Source organism: Dendrobium catenatum, unplaced genomic scaffold, assembly GCF_001605985.2.
Source record: "Dendrobium catenatum unplaced genomic scaffold, ASM160598v2 fragScaff_scaffold_243, whole genome shotgun sequence".
In the NCBI taxonomy this organism is placed as follows: Eukaryota; Viridiplantae; Streptophyta; class Magnoliopsida; order Asparagales; family Orchidaceae; genus Dendrobium; species Dendrobium catenatum.
In genome coordinates this window covers 380,729-388,985 of record NW_021318705.1, presented here as the reverse complement: position 1 = coordinate 388,985, position 8,257 = coordinate 380,729, and positions in this window count along the sequence as shown.

Genomic DNA, 8,257 nt, shown 5'->3' with positions numbered 1-8,257 from the left:
ACACTTTCGGGGGCTTTTAATGTTCTAAAAGTTTCTACAGGCTACCACTCACCGGGTGATGCACCGCACCTCTGCTTCGGCTCCCTTTCTGAAACCGACAGCGTGAATGCGCAGCGTATCGTTACGTGGCTTAATGTGATTGGTTAGCAATCAGTTTCGGAGAAAGGAGAGGTGGGTGGATTTCGGCGTGTAAGTATCGGTGACGAGAGCCGTTTTTTGTGGAGCTGGCTGGTTGGACCTCGGGTCTACAAAAGTTGGGATCCGGCCCGCATCCGTTTCGGGATTTATTTCGGTAGCTCTTTATCTTCTTTTTAGCGCACAATTTTAGCGGTTAATGCATTAGATAAGATAAATTTGGACTTTTATTAGAGGGTTAAAATCTGACCCCATCCGAAATCAGACCCGAATCCGATACGCTAAAATTTGGGTTCGGGTCAACCCATTTGTCATATGAGACGGTTTCAGATTGGAGTTTTAACCCATTTCTAAAATCAGGTCGGGTTTGAGTTGACTAGCCAGCCCGAAAATTCGACCCGTTTGCCAAGTCCGAGTCTCCGTCCCCGCATGCCGCAGCCGTACGCATGCCTCGGCCAAACGGCCAATCATCCTTGACTCGCACTCACGCCCCATAGTTCGGCAATCCTGCACGCTGACAGCTAGCCTCGCCTTACTAGCATGCTAGCGGCTAACCTCGCCTCGCCAACCTCGCTCTAGTCGCAACTTGCGTTAGCCTTAGGGCATCTCCAACGAAGAACTCCATTTTTCATGGAAAATTACAACAAAACTCTAAAATGTCGTAGTACTGCTCCAATCGAACTCCATTTAAGTGCTTCTGCGAAGGTAACGATCCTTCTCCCTTTCGGGCGTTTTTCGGTTTTTTCCGGTTGAGAGAGCAAAATAGCGTAGATGAACAGTGCCACGTCAATATTGGTGTCGCACTATTCACCCGCAAGTAAATGACGGAAGATTTGGCGTTCAACTGGAGCGACCGAACGACTTCATACGCATGTTTGGAGTTTGGTTGGAGATGCTCTTATGCCTCACACATGTGGTCAAGTCGGAGTGTCGAACGCCCGAACCTACTGCGTGTCTGCGCCAGCCACGCGGCACTGCAACGACAACCATCGGTTTTGCATTTCATGAACGTCTCACGAATCGTGTCAGGTCAACCCAGGAACCAGCTCTGATCGGGTCTGTTGGAAAATCAGACCCATTTCCAAAACTGGATAGAGTTCGGGTTGACCTGTTTACGGTCGGGTGAAGTCGGGCTCTACCCGAACCCGACCCGTTGACCCGAATTGACACCCTTAACTTTTATATCTCATGTAATTGATCAAATATTTTAATTATATGTGCATATTGGTTTGCATAAGTTTGGATAAGAAATATATTTTAAATTTTAATTTAGATTAAATTTCTCTAATGCATTAGTCATATCATTGAAGTTGGAGCACTTCAAATTGGTTTGAATAAGTTTGGACTCATTATCGAAATGGATTTGGTCATGATTTGTTGATATTCTTGCGAGAGCTTCATTGCTAGCCAATTGTTGGGGAAGCGTTAACAAAACCTAGCAGAATAAGAGTTTGCAACCAACCTTGTGGAGGATGTCATCAATAGTGTTGTCTGCGTGTGAGGAGAAGGAGCGATTATTCTGTACGGAATCTGAACGTGTTTCAGTGATGTGGCACGCCAACCCTATTATGACCTGAGAAAAAATCCAATTAATAAATTTTCCTTAAATTTTTTATTTGTTGATATAATCTTCTTATTTTTTATAATTTAATCTAAAACTTATGGTTAACAAGTTCATAAACATATATTTAAATTAAAATTGGTTATCAATTCATATTCAGGTTGCTAGCGGATCGAGTTCATGTTCATCATTTTTACCTATTTATTAAAACAGGTTATCATTTCATATTCTTTTACTTTATGTATCTTAGTTTATTTTTTTGTAATCAAGAGTAAAGAGAGATAGACTAATGTGTAATGATTTGATCTCATAACTAAAGAAGAGGACGTTGAGGCAGAGCTCAGGTGAACTCATAACAACGAAGAAGACGATGAACAATAAGTATTTGATTTTCATTGATTTGAACTAAAGCCGATTACATGTATAAATAAGTGAACCGGTTATATGAGCTAAAGACTAAAATGCCCATGACCGTTACATAAAGTGTTCAGGCGGCAGTAAGAAGTGGAGGCGAGTTTGCTGTGGCTTGGCAGTGGCTATTGGACGGCTGCGGCAGTTTATCCACTCCGGTTAATGATTCTAGCTGCTTGGTTAATTTGGGTTCAATGTCCTTGTCAATAACTACTGTACATGAATTATTAGTCGCTCTGATAAAATAATTAAAAGATGAAATAGACAATTCTTCTAAAATTTGATCTTGGGGCATTATAAAGATGATCTTCCATTTAATTTTGGAAATTATCAATTCAAATATGCATTGAGATTCATACCCGATTAAGATGATTTTTAGCTACCTATCAAATTTTAAATCTATATATAATACTCGTTGAAATTTTGTTTTGAGATGAGTATTTTAATTCTTAAACTTTTTTATGTTTAAATTTGAATTAAACTTAGATTTATAAATATTTTATTTAAAAAATTGACAATTAAATCTTATATATCATCTATTTTACTTAATGACTAATTTACATATATCAACTTAAACTTTAATTAAAAATTAATATGATTTAACTTAAAATTATTTTTCCAACATTTGATAACTTTAATTCTAAATCAATATCTTCATGATGTAACTAATAATTTTGATACGTCACCAAAAAGTGCCTTGTTGAGCACGAATCTTGATGCATATTCAAGTTAGAAACTTCTAAAATTAAATTTGAGACCATCCGAACTCTAATTTTAGCAAACTTATAATCAAATTGAATGTTTTAGTGAGATGAATCCAATGAGACTAAAATCGGTTCAATCCGAGCCAAAATGGGTCCAAATCAAAGCGCCAAAGCATATTTGAAATATTCAAAGTATTAATTAGATGATCAAATAATATATAAATAAGACATGCTTATAATCAAATTGAGCGCTCGACGAGACAAATCCAACAATCCCAAGATATCTTAATTTTGGCATCACTAAGACACTTAAATATTAAATGAAAGTTTCATGATCGAGGGGATCAATACGAGTCGTATGATGAAGCACTCCAAATTTATCTTGGACCTTCTTTATATTTATGGAGCATGCCACTCAAAAATCTTTAAATAACCTCCTCTTCTCACATGAAGGGGAAATTTTTAAAAAGGTTTGAACTTTTGGAGGCTTAGATCTTGGGTTAGAGACTCAAGAGAAATCTGAGACTTGAAGCATCCCAAAGCTCCATCCCAAAACAATTGTCGGTGAACCCTTGCCACTAGGCGGTAGTTGCAGGAACTCTAATAGACCATCGTCATCATACCTCCATCTGCCAGTCATTGTCGGACTTGCATTGAATCTCCATCGTTTGTCAACTATGGTTCCTCTGACCACCATTGTCTATCGACTTTAGTCCCTCTAACCCCCATCACCCATCGACTACGGTCCCTCAGACCACCATCGCTCGCTGACTACAGTCCCTCCGATCACCATCGACTGCTGATTATAGTCCCTCAGACCTCCTTTCTCCTGTTGACTAGGGTCCCTCCGACCACAGATTACGATCCCTTTAACCGCCATCGCCTGTCGAATACTATCGTTACGACCACTATCACTCGTCAAATACCTACTATGAACTACAATCCCTCCAACCACCATCATATATACATTACTATCCTTCCAACCACCTTCATCTGCCGGCTACGGTCCCTCCGACCACCATCTCCCACCTACTACGACCCCTCTGACCTAGGTCACCCTCCAACTATTGTACATCTAACCTCCGTTGCCCACCAACTATGATCCCTCCGATCATTATTGCTTGTCGATTTTGGTTTGGTTGTCTCTTGCCAATTATGATCCCTACAACCTCTGTCGTATGTCGAAAATGAGCCCTATGACCTCCATCGCCTGCCTATTATAGCCCCTTTAACCTCCATTGCCCCTGAGACCATCATCACTCGCTGACTATGGTCCCTCAGACCACCTTTATTCGTCGACTATGGTTCCTCCAACCTCTGTCACCTTCCAACTATGATCCCTTTAACCTCTGTCGCCCCAAACTATGATCCCTTCAATTATTGTCGTCCACCAATTATGGTCCTTCCAACCTTCATTGCTTGTAAACTATGGTTCATCCGACTATCGTTGCTCACTGACAATGACCCCTTTGACCTCCGCCACCCACCGATTATAGCCCCTCTAACCTCCATCTCCCCCATATGACCATCGTTGCCCGCCGATTATGGTCCCTTCAACCACTGTTTCCTGCTGACTGCTGTCTCTCCAACCTTTGTCGCCCATTAACTACGGTCTCTCTGACCTACGTTGCTAGCAGACTACGATCCCTTCGACCTTCATCGTCCATCGACTACGGTCCCTTGACCCTTGTCACCCGCTGGCTATGATCTTTTTGGCCTTCATTTCTTGCCGACTACGATCCCTTCATCCTTTATCACCTACTGACTATGATCCCTTCGGCCACCGTCGCTCATTGACTTCTATCCTTTTGTCCATCGCCGCTTGCTGATGGTCCCTTTAACTACAGTTCCTTCGATCATAGTTGCCCGCCTACTACGATCCTGTGACCTCTGTCATCAGATACTAGTCCCCTCAACCTAAGTCATCCTACTACGATCCTTCCGACCTCCGTCGACCGACTACAATCCTACCGACCAAATGAACAAAACTACATTATTTTGAGAACAACCCACATATCACTATATTTTTTGAACCTTCACCATATAATGTGCTATATATGATATATATATTTGTTACATGAAGCCAAGGCCTTCCCTTGAGGAAGGACATCATTTATAATTCACTACAAACATTAGTAGATATATATATATATATATATATAAGAAATAATATAATATTATTAAAAATATTTTAATAAATATTAAACTGTTATATAATGCATGTCTTTGTAATATACAAATTTGAAAAAGGGAATTAACTTTATTATATAAGAATAAGGTTAATTGGCTGAAGCATTTTGGAGAATAATCAACACAGTATTTTTTATTATTTTTTATTTTTTTGTGAAAGGACCCGTATCTACTATCTAAGGTTGGTGAGATATATAAAAATCATAGCTTCAATCGTGCCGATAAGTTTTGGACGCTGATCTAACCACCAACAGCTGAGGTTGTTAGCTAATTTAGACCATTTGATTAATTTATTGACATTCTCTCTCCAATAGCATTTGCTTATATACTGTGCTTCTTTTGTCTACAAATTGTCTAACTATATTTGAACTTTATGAATTTATTGTAATATGTGAAGGCCTTTATCTTGCAAGTCATGATTAACAAATATTTCAATGTAAAAAATAAAGTCATATCATTATTGTTTTTGAAAATCCTAAATTTAATATATAAACATTCTCAAAATAAACACATTGGTTAATTTGACATTTGGAATTTCGATCTGTGATCTCTTTTAGGCTTCGTTTGAGATGGTTTTCTTGCTGTTTTTTAAAGTAGCTTTTTAGTATAAAAATTTTAATTTTTAAACTGGAAAGCTGCTTTAAGAAGCAATAAAAAAACTGTCCCGAACGAAGCCTTAGTTTATGAAATCATATAAAATGTGTTTGCTAATCAAAGACTTCACTAGTACTAATAGTTATAAACTCACTATTGTGTCACCCTTGATTGTCTACTTGGGCTAACTCTGCCCCAGACCCTAATACTTTGATCAAGTTGACTCAAGGGCTTGATCATTTGATCACCTTCCTAAAAAAAAGGAGGGTATGATTTAAGCCACCCATTTTTTTTTACAAATAGAAAAGATTTAGATAAAAAATTAGAATTTCGTTATCAAAATCTATAAAGAGATCATTAGATGACTCAATCCCCCTTTCTTCCAAAAGAGGGGCCGGGCTACCAAAATGAGCTCTTAATCACCCACCTAGATTCCCTTGCTTCATTGATATCACAAAGGACATAACATAATTAAAGAATTCTACATTATAATTTGTGTTTTCTCTTAATTTTTGTAATACATGATTAAAACTAGTGGAAATTATTCTGATTGTGCTAGACCCTAGAATTTTGTATTTATAAAATTTAAAAGAACTCTATTTCATTTCTGTTGCATGCGTGTGTGTGAATCATTTTTCAAAATTAAAATGATAAATTCTATCTCTATTAATACACAATTCTACACATAACAACTACAAAATGCATTATTTCACTATGTTGTCAACAATACATTGTTATATGATATTAATATTAAATAAATTTGTTATTGTTTTGTAGATAGAGTAAATAAACTATTTTTCAAGTGTTTAACATACTATGTTAGGAGGATTTACATATATAGTGTTCAAAACTTTTCAATTAACATATTTAACATATAGATTTCATTGTTTACTTACATCATTTTTAAAACTTCAACTATCAATATAAAATATAAATTATCTAAGTAATGCCATTCAAATCTCGTCATAACTTCGCAAGTCTTCATATGCCATCGGTCTTGTCACCAACTTTGCATGTTGTTGGTCATGAGACTCATGACAAGATGAAAATCTCCTCAACGAAGCATAAGAAAGATGCAATCAAACTCACCAGGGCAATACATCAATACCACTGATGTAAGAAAACAGTGGCCAAATTGTAATTGCTAAGGCAACATATCGGTGGGATTGTTGCAAAAAAATTAAGGCTTCGTTTGGGACGGCTTTCTTGTTGCTTCTTAAAGTAGCTTTTTAGTACAAATTTTTTAATTATTGAACTAGAAAGCTGCTTTAAGAAGCAACAAGAAAACCGCCCCAAACGAAGCCTAAGTCGTGATGGGTCTCACCTGAGTAATGCTAAAAGAGTTAAAGGACGGTGTTATATTATATAAATATTGAAATTTAGGTGTTAAATATATGAAAATTAAGAGTACTATTTATACCCCCGCCCCCCATTATATTAATTAATAATATTACTCTTGATATATGATAAAAAAATTATCTTGATTGAGCACAAATCTCGAGGTAAATTCAATTGGAAACTTCTGAAATTAAATTCGGTGCCATCCAAACTCTAATTTTATTAAATTATAGTAAAATTCAATGTCTCAAAAAGACAAACCTAAAACGGTCTTGTCACCAACTTTGCATGTTGTTGGTCATGACAAGATGAAAATCTCCTCAACGAAGCATAAAAAAGATGCAATCAAACTCACTAGGGCAACACATCAATACCACTGATGTCAGAAAACGGTGTACAAATTGTAATTGCCAAGGCAACATATCGATGGGATTGCTGCAGAAAAATTAGTTGTGATCGATGGATCTCACCTGGGTAATGCTAAAAGAGTTAAAGAACAGTGTTATATTATATAAATATTAAAATTTAGGTGTTAAATATATAAATGAAAATTAAGAGTACTATTTATATAAAACCCCCCATTATATTAATTAATAATATTACTCTTGATATATGATAAAAAAATTATCTTGATTGAGCACAAATCTCGAGGTAAATTCAATTGGAAACTTCTGAAATTAAATTCGGTGCCATCCAAACTCTAATTTTATTAAATTATAGTAAAATTCAATGTCTCAAAAAGACAAACCTAAAAACACCAAATTCGATCCAATCCGAGCCCAGATGGGTCTAAATCAACAGTTTGAAGCACATTTAGAAAGTTCAAAGCACAAATTTGAGGACTAAATGATATCAAAATATGACATACTTATAATCAAATAGAGCGGGCCGATGAGACAAATCCAACTAGCCAAATATCGCCAAAATCTGATATCATTAAGACTCTCAATCACTATCGAACTTCTGTCTAACAGTCACTACTCACACGAAGATCAACACACTTCCTGGACTATTGTAATATGATCGACCTCAAGTTTAGGGTTGATCTTTGTAATCTATTCAATCATAAAGTAATTTTTTCAACTAGGCGTAACCTCATAGTTTTTTTTTCTTTTTTCAGGGTTTTCCACCATAAAATCCTGATGTTTTCAAACTTCTCTGGTTGTATGCTAGATATCCGTGCAAAACTAGGACGAAATACTCTTTTACTTTACCGTCAGAAATATTCTAACCCGCAACAACTCTATATTAATAAAAAATATTTTTCACATTATATTTAAACAATCAACATACAATCTACAATTTTCAATCACATAATTCTCGC